The sequence below is a fragment of the Tigriopus californicus genome, chromosome 11 (genome assembly GCF_007210705.1).
Source record: "Tigriopus californicus strain San Diego chromosome 11, Tcal_SD_v2.1, whole genome shotgun sequence".
Lineage (NCBI taxonomy): Eukaryota > Metazoa > Arthropoda > Copepoda > Harpacticoida > Harpacticidae > Tigriopus > Tigriopus californicus.
The window spans coordinates 4,827,412-4,836,513 of NC_081450.1; the positions used below are offsets into that span (position 1 = coordinate 4,827,412).

Genomic DNA, 9,102 nt, shown 5'->3' on the forward strand with positions numbered 1-9,102 from the left:
CATTGCTCTATTCATGCGTTTGTTGGGACTGGCAAGGCTTGTCAAGTTGAGCATTTAAATGATCTTGTAGTCACAGATCAGGAGGCTTTCGAGGCCATCAGGGACTTGAGACTCCCAAGCTCCCCTGGCCCTGATGGGGTGACATCTCAGTTTCTGATGACATACTCACAGGTTCTTGCTCCTGTTTTCTCGTACTTGATGCGTTGCATCTTGGACCAGTGCAAGTTCCCCTCTTCTCTGAAGATAGCTCATATTGTTCCAATTTTCAAAAGTCACTCCCCAGTAACTATAGGCCGATTTCTCTCACTTCAAATGTTGCGAAGATGATTGAGAAGTTCAAACTTGTTGAATTTCTTGATATCCATGAACTCCTTCCTCCTAGCCAGCATGGGTTCCGAGCACATTTTAGTACAGTTATCCAACTGATTGAACATATAGAGCAGGTTATTGAGGGACTAGAGAGCCATGAATCAATCGATGTAGTTTATCTCGACTTTGCCAGGGCCTTTGACAAGGTAGATCATGGCCTTTTAGTTAACAGGATCCATGAGATTGGGATCCAAGGCAAGGTTCTCAATTGGCTAAGAAGTTTCATGAATGGTAGGAACCAATTAGTTAAGGTTGAGGGATCCCTTAGTGACACACATGATGTCAAGTGGGGTGTCCCTTAGGGCTCCATTTTTGGGTCCTCTCCTTTTCATTATCTTCATTGCTCCGCTTCAGAAGCTTGGTTGTAGTAATGTCAGTATCTCTTCTTATGCTGATGATACAAAATTGGTATTTGGTAGGAATGGTCAGAACTCAGGTTGTCTGTTAGAGGTCCTAGACCAAATCTACCCCTGGGTTGCTGTGAGTAACATGGCACTGAATGGAATGAAATTCCGCTCAATGACCTTTGGGTCGACGCCATTAGACACTCCACTAATTGGCGATGAAGGTAAGGACATTAAGCAGGTCTCATCCATGAAGGATTTAGGTGTAGTCCTCCGAGATAATGGAAAGTTCGATGAGCATATCCAGTTGAAAGTTGGTAAAGCTTTCCAAACATGTGGTTGGAAATATCGCACGTTTAAGTCCAGAGAAAGTATCACGATGCTAACTCTGTGCAAGTCGATTGTTCAGACGCATCTTGAATATGCCTCTCCCATTTGAGCTCCAATTAGTTCAGCAGGTTTGCAAAAGGTCGAGCAAGTCAAAAGATGTTTTACTAGGAACATTGAGGAAATGAGAGAGCTCTCGTACTGGGAGAGGCTAGAAAGGTTGGGATTGTACAGTATACAGAGAAGGTTCAAAATGTATCTGATATTGTACGTTTTCAAAAGTATTCATGAGCTTTGTCCCAACCCAGGATTTAGGGTAAATTAGAGTGACCGTAGAGGCTTATTGTGCGTTTTGAGAGCACCTTCAAGCCCTCGAGAATCCAGGCTAGTTAAAACAATGAAGTCCAAATCTCTTCTTTCTCGGGCTCCTTCATTGTTCAATTTGCTGCCCTCAAATATTCGTAGGGCTTATGTAGGCGTTGATCCTGTAGCAGGATTTAAGTCAGACTTGGACAAGTTTTTGACTAAAATTCCGGATCAACCTTATGTTCAAGGATTAGCTAGATCAGCCAACTCCAATTCGTTGGTCGATTAAATAATATATATATATATAAAAGTCAAGTAAAATGAAAAAGCTTCTCGTCCTGAACTGCTGGGATTCCAATCCCGGTAGCGGTAAGGACGTCCGCAAAAAAAATTAGTACTGTGGGTTACATTCCTTGTAGCAGTTAGAAAAGCCCGTGAAAAACAAACCCCCAAAAAAGTTAATGTGCCTTGTTGTTTATCTCCAAGTATCACAAGAAGAGAGTGTTGAGTACACAGGCTTCATTCATTTGACCTAGAGGGCTTTTCAGCCCTCTAATTTGAGCCAACGTCGTTTTTGGTGGAGCCCTTTGTAGCCTGTGATTGTCGATGAAATAATTCAATGCCAAAATTAGAAGCGCCCTTCTTTATCACCATAAGCTTGCTTTGAACATACATCTCCCTCCAATCGAATTCCGGCAAACTGACGACATAAAGACAATTCCAAAGAATGACGGGGTAAGTTTATTTTGTATTCCAATCAGCGAATATTAGTTTTGACCCTTTGTTCCGATGCATGTTTCCAATTGAAAGAGGGCTGCTTTGTCACATACAGCTCTCAATTTCGTATCCATAATCTTGCAAGTGTCGATATCAACCAAAGAATACCATTCAACAACCTTGAGCACATTGCCAATATCCTCTTTGACATGTATACAAAGAGCAGGGTTGGGAATTGGTTTCGATCTTACAACAGAGTTCGCTTCCCATTAACGCCCCCTCACAACAACAACGATGCTTGTACGTCGGACCTGAAAGGTGAAAAAAAAGTTGTACCGATAGGTAAATAAATATTAGTAGCCTGGTGTATTCAAGACTTACAAAATTGGCGAGTGCAGTCATTGAAGTAAAAGCTATATGCACCACCTTCATCAGTGAAGCCTTGTCTTTCCTCAGCCAGAGGCTCAGCGTCTTGGTCGGTGGTTGCAGACCGTGTTCCAATTACGCCAATGGAAAAAATGATAAGGAATCCCAAAATGAACTTCATGTTTCTAGCTCAATTCTCATAATGTTTCAGTGACAACATTTTAATTCTTTTATACAATTTCAAATGGCGATCAAGTGTTCAATTTCAAAAGAACCAAAGGCTGGCAAAATCCGGTTAGTGAATATTAGCCAATTCAAAGAATTCCAAGTAAAGTAGCTATTTTTTATGAATACCTAAAGAGGTTTCCTATGATTTACCATGATCGATGAAAAGACTTCTATTTAATCATTGTAACAATTTCAAAGGTGTTTTCGATTGGATTTTGCCCTGAGCTTAATGACACTTGAAGATCGCCATTTTTTACGAAACTCAACTTTCATGATGTGTGGTACTTCAAGTGTAGAGAAATACAATGTGATTTACAACCTTTGAATCCATTAACATAATTTGCAATTCATGTTAAGTTGATCAAGTGATTTAAGACTGGCGGCAGATGTTAGGTTAAGTGTGAGAAATATTGAGTTGAGTGAAAACCACATTTGCCAGTCAATAAATGGATGGCTTTTAGTGATTAAAAAAATGTGGAAGTATTTCCAAGGACTCCGAGCTTTCGTATAACATTGCAATTGTTCACTTTTGAAAACAGTACCACTCAGACGGGCCAGATTCCCCATCTTGGATAGCAATAAATATATATTGGAAGGTATCAAAATGAACGATTGCAATTCTTCTTCCATTTCATTCTGAAACTGTATGGTGTTTGGTGAGCTAATTTTGTGCTCAGATTTGGTGTTCCAAATTGATTGATATAATTATTGTGACGATTACAGTTGGTTAACTGGACTTGTTGAGACGAAACTATTTTGATGCTTGATTTGATTTCTCGTCCCTTGAGACTTAGCCAGCATTTTACTTCTTTTCAAAAGCGCCAGTTTTATGTTCGGTGAGACACTCTGAGGGAATTCGAGTTAAGTAAGAGAAGGGTGTAATAGGAGAAAAAAAATAAGACGCGATTTTAAGGTTTCACAAGAAGAAAAGCTGAAGTTTACTAACTTTATTCTCCTTCTTTCTTTCCTCAGTGCTCCCCAGGCGGGATGTACCCACCGGTGTTGCTCTCTCAACATTTGCAACCGCCAAATTGACGCCAATGGCTCAGGGATCTCAAACATGGGGAAGCTGCTTCTCACGGTGTTTGCTCCTGGCGGCTTTACAGCAAACATTGAAGCGGTCATCCCAGACATTCCGGGGCCGACCCTCATTGGCTGAAGAGGCTTGCCGTGGGGGTTCTCCACAAATTTCTCCGCCATACATGAGTGCCAGCCTACCACCATGCCCAAAACTGCCCCCACATCCGCACCACCTGTTACCAAATCCGTGCCCACGTTATGCAAAGAGATTGTGGCCAGAATCAACCAAGCTCACGGAGAAAGCTCAAGCTCTAACCAATGCAGAGGATGGCTTTGCCGAGATCAAGGTGCCCCACCGACAAGCACACTCTTTCGGCAACCATGGAGAAGTCGGCCAACGCCGCCAGCAAGCGCCTGAAGGCCGAGCCGAGGTTGGCGGCTATGATCCCCAGGTGTTCCGTGCACATTCGAATATTTGGACAAAGCAGAGATTGTTTGTACGAAACAGGGTTCAACAGAGGGGTGAAAACCGTCAAATAGTCAAATATTGCTCGTATGCCCTGATAGGGTGATACCGGAGGCTTAAGATAGGTCTAGAAATTGAAGCCCATGTACTAGGTGCTCTCCATGATATTCAAATGTGAGTACTTGCTATGTTGTACAATCGTTTGGGAAAAAAACCATTCATTCAATTCAATGGCAAACGTGGTGTCCTCTGCTCAATATCTTCCACACTTTGCCTACCATCTACCTGTCTTTGATCACTTGATCAACTTGCTGTAACACGAAGTGCAGAATGTGTTAATGGGCTCAAAGCTTGTATATCACCACGTGTTTCCGTACAACTTGGAGTACCACACATCATGAAGGTGTGAGTTGTTAAAAAGTGGTGTGCTTCAAGTGTAATCAAAATCAAGGCAATAGCTTTGAAATTGCTACAATGATTCAAAAGGAAGTCTTTTCATCGATCATAGTAAATCAAGTGAAACCTTTGTTGGGATTCCCAAAAAATCACTATGTTACTTGGAGTTTTTTTGTTCAGAATTCGTCAATATTGACTAGCCGAATCTTGTCAGTCTTTGTTCTTTTGAAATTGAACACTGATCGCCATTTTGAAATTGTACAAAATAATTTAAAATTGTTATCACTGAAACATTATGAGAATTGATCTAGAAGCGTGAAGTTCATTTTGGATTTCTTGTCATTTTTTCCATTGGAGTAATTGGAACATGTTGTTATCACAAAGTAGCCCCACCCGTATTCCGATCCAAAGAATGAAATTTTCAAGTCAGTGAATTCTCAAATGCCCACTCCATTCAAAATTCTTATTTCTAATTTGTCGTTGGAAGAGCTAATAAGTTTGTTGTAAGATATTTTAGGATTTTTGATGATCGAATATGTTTATAGTCTTCCTGATTAATTTCGCATCATGGTATTTTTTGACACCCCCGATCTGTTCGATGAGTGCTGCCATCACCTGCGTCTTTGGTTTGTTTGGCCAAAAGTCCCTTCGTACTGCCGTGTCAGCATTTTGATGGAAAAATATCATTTTTCAGATCCTGAAGTAAACAATAACAGAAGTTGAAGAATGCGCAAGAGTATTCACGCCCAATATTTCATTTATATATGGCAACCCACCCACGTCGGGGTGTCAAAAATACGGGATTGTGATGCAAAATCAATCAGAGAGACTACCAAACATATTAGATCATCAAAAGTCCTAAATATCTTGCAACAACCTTATTAGCTCTTCCAACGACAAATTAAGATAAGCATTTTGAATGGAGTTGGGTATTGAAATTTCCGCCTAATTTGAAAATGTCCTTCTTTGGATCGGAGTACGGTGGCCCAATTTCGCTAATTGCCATGTCCAATCCTCCTGTTAAAGGTATCCTTGCTTTCTCACAATGATTCTGCCTTGGCCTTGTACTGAACATTGAACTTTGGCAATGTATGTAAAAAATCTGTCAGTCCTACATAGCCTCACCTCTATATCCATTAACTTGATCCACAACTTACTCCTATCCCTGACTAAGATCCTGCCAACCAACGACAACAAAGGACAAGCAAATGGCGTGCCAGAGAAAGTTTATTTTGTTTTCCAATTGGTGAATATTAGTTATGTTACTTTTTCTTAGTGTGTTTCACTTGGAAGGGCAACACTTTGCTCCTCCAGCAACATCCAATTCAAATGTCGATCTCAACCAAAGAATACCTTTTCAGCAACCTTGAGCACATTGCCAATACCCATCTCTACATGTGTACAGAGAGCAGGGTTCGCCATTAGTTCGCACCTCGCAGCAAAACTTGCTTCCCATGAATGCCCCCTCACAACAACAACGATGCTTGTACGTCGGACCTGTAACATGGAACGAAGTAAAATTAAACGGCCGAAACGGGGAAGATCAATTTAAGCCTTACAAAATTGACGAGAGCAGTCATTAAAGTATGAGCTGAACAAGTCCCCTCCAAGAGAGAAGCCTGTCTTTCCTCGGCCATAATCTCAGCCTCTTGGTTCGTGGCGCAGACCATGTTCCAATCACACCAATGGAAAGAACGGCAAGTAATGCGAAAGTAAACTTCATATTGCGAGCACAAATGTGAATATGTCGAAGTGACTACATTTTGGGCCTTTTATATAATTTCAAATGGCGAGCAAGTGTTCATTTTCAAATTATCAGAGGTTGACAAGATCCGGTTCAATTTTGCCGTTTAAAAAATCCCATTGACGTCGTTTCTTTTATGGATGCCACAGAACATTTCCTTTGATTTGCAATCAGCTATATGAAAAGAGGTTATCGATCAACTTACCCTTGATCATTTTCACAATGACAAAGGTGCTCTTGTGATGATTTTCCTGAAGCAAAACACTTCTTTCTGAAACTGCGCCTTTATTGTGAGTTGTATTGATCCCACGTGTAAGGAAATAATCAAATCCCACCTTGTATAGATTGAAATCCTCACCTTCGAGTGACGAGCGTTGTACCTAAGCAGCCATCGGCAGAACAAAATAAGTCATATTGTCTAGACATGGCAAGCAGATAAAGGATATTTTGTTGATGGCTTCACTCAATCGAATGACACTCAAATAAGCATACGGCATGATGGAAAGGGAGAAAATGGATATTGGCATCAAAAAATTGCGTATCACATGGGGCTGGTTAAGGGTGGCTTTACCCTAGCATGGAAAACCGAGATTGAATCCGGTTTGAGGTTGAAGTTGGAGTAGTGCTGGGGCGAGTTCGTAAAAAGATTTGAGTCGATTGGAGGACGCCCAGCCTTTCACTGTACTCAAGTCGAACAAAAAGACTCATACACCAAAAACTCGCCCCAGCACTAGTCCTTTCTTTTCATTCTCAACCCGGATTCAATCTCGGTTTTCCATCCTAATGTAAAGCCGCCCTAATACACTTCCTTGAAAAAAAGCCATGCAAACTCAATTGCTATAGGCGGTCGTACTGGGGCAAATAATATGGCTTTTAATGGTAACAAATTCATTTCTCTGACATTCGGTAATGTCCCTGCAGGTTCAAAATTCTTGTAGATATTCAGCCTATTCAGCAAGTTGGGTCAGTAAAGGTACTTTTTTAACTAGGATGGAAAATTCAGGCTTGAATCCGGTTTGAGGATCCCTCAACCGGATTCAGTCCGGGGATGGATTTATTTTGTTTTATGAGGTTGAATCTCATGCTCAGGGTGGCCAAGCAAATTGCAAATAATTACCAAAGAAGTTCACATATTGGAATCCCTACATACTACAGAACTAAATACTTGGCAATGATTTTTGAAAGAAGTGATTTCACTACGGTTTTATAGATCCATTCAGCCCTTATCGTGGCGGTAATATTTGAACAGTTCCCACAATTTTACTTTTCTACTACTGTGTAAGGAGTTGATGAAACGATGTAGCTACATCACCAAGCCCTTTGGGTTTCAATGTATTTAGCATGCCAATTCAATACTTGAAGGTATTCCAGCTTGCTGATTTGTCTTTTTTAATGATATTCAAATATTTGTGTTTTGTTTCATTTGGCACTACGCCTGACAAGTGGCGTTTTTGCTCGGAATGCTTGAACATGGCTGAGAAGTAGAGTGGAGAGAGAAATGTGATCACAAAAAGACACAAAAACGTTTCTTCAACTATATCACGGATTTTAACCAGTATGAAGTAAAATCAACAAATCAACAGTAAACGGAACTTGAACTTATGGCTCATCTATTTCGAAAAGTTAACTTCTTTTTGGCATTAAACACTTTTTTGGAATTTAAGCATTTTGTAATTGCATACTTCATTAGTTTATATTCTACTGCTAAATCGTAGAAACAAAATAGGTATGAGAGGAAATATGTGCTCTTGGATGAGGGATTTCCTCACGAAGTGCACTCAAGCTGTTTGAATTGATGGTTCATTAGACAGCCCAGACACGTGGTGTCTGGAGTGCCTCAAGGAACTTTCCTGGCCTCATCTCGTTCGAATTGTTCATTCCATTACTACATGGATTCTCCCTCCAGTCCTCAATATCTTCCTATGCTAATGATGTTAAGCCAGTGTTTGCTAGAAATTCTAGGAACCAAGGAGACCTATAAAATGGCTTGGACATAATATACAAATGGGTCCCTCTCTGGGATCAAGGTGTGGTTCTCTCATGACAATGCTTTAGTTCGTATGCATGCATATACAATGAAAACTCTAAGGGCCTATATGGACTAGGTGGATTATGAAATGCAATGTATCAAAGTAGTTGAATTGTGAAATCCACAGAGTGGGGTACAATCTTAAAATATCTGGTTATAATAGTCCATGGTGAAAGCAAGCTCTGTGTATGAAAAAAATAGTGAATGGAAGGCCATTCAATTCAACTCATGCAGAAGAGCATGATTGCACATTGAAGTGCCCTAGAATAATAAGATAATATTTGGCGTTTTTCTGGCGTTTTTAAATACATTTGGCGGTGTATGTCTTGAATTGGCGTTTTTGGGGTCATCCAGCGTTTTTAGCCGTTGCGGCGGAATATATCCACCTCAGGACCCAAGGACCCTCGTCCTTGAGGCGTCGTTTATCAATGACAAGGTAACCTTGCCATTGGGCTTTGGGACAAAGTGGGCCGGAAATACCCATAGGGCGGGCTCAGTCTCTTGGACCATGACTCGCGAGTCCATGAGCTCAGTTGTGCGGTGGTTACATGAACTGGTTTAATGAGCGAGGACGTGGACAGTGAATAGTTAAAATCTTTATTGCTTTTCAATTGGATGCTAAGAGGCCCGCCTCACTTCAGTTTTCCGGCGGCGTCACCAAGCGTTGTCACACAAACGCCTCTGGCCGCTTCCCTTGTGTTCCGTCCCGACATTGATTCCTGCACTGGACGGGATTTACATAGATAATTTTGACCCAAGCGCTAGGTGAAAACCTTGATAGCTCTCTCAG

The 9,102-nt window shown here is 41.0% G+C and overlaps 1 long non-coding RNA gene across 1 annotated transcript; it reads right to left on the reverse strand.

The window, feature by feature from the left end:
• Positions 1 to 2,064: 2,064 nt before the first annotated feature.
• On the reverse strand, positions 2,065 to 2,999 carry LOC131890054 (uncharacterized). The gene is made up of 2 exons (XR_009374266.1): positions 2,445 to 2,999; positions 2,065 to 2,374 (listed from the first exon to the last, which is right to left on the reverse strand). It is a non-coding gene; the product is annotated as an uncharacterized LOC131890054 (long non-coding RNA).
• Positions 3,000 to 9,102: the final 6,103 nt, after the last annotated feature.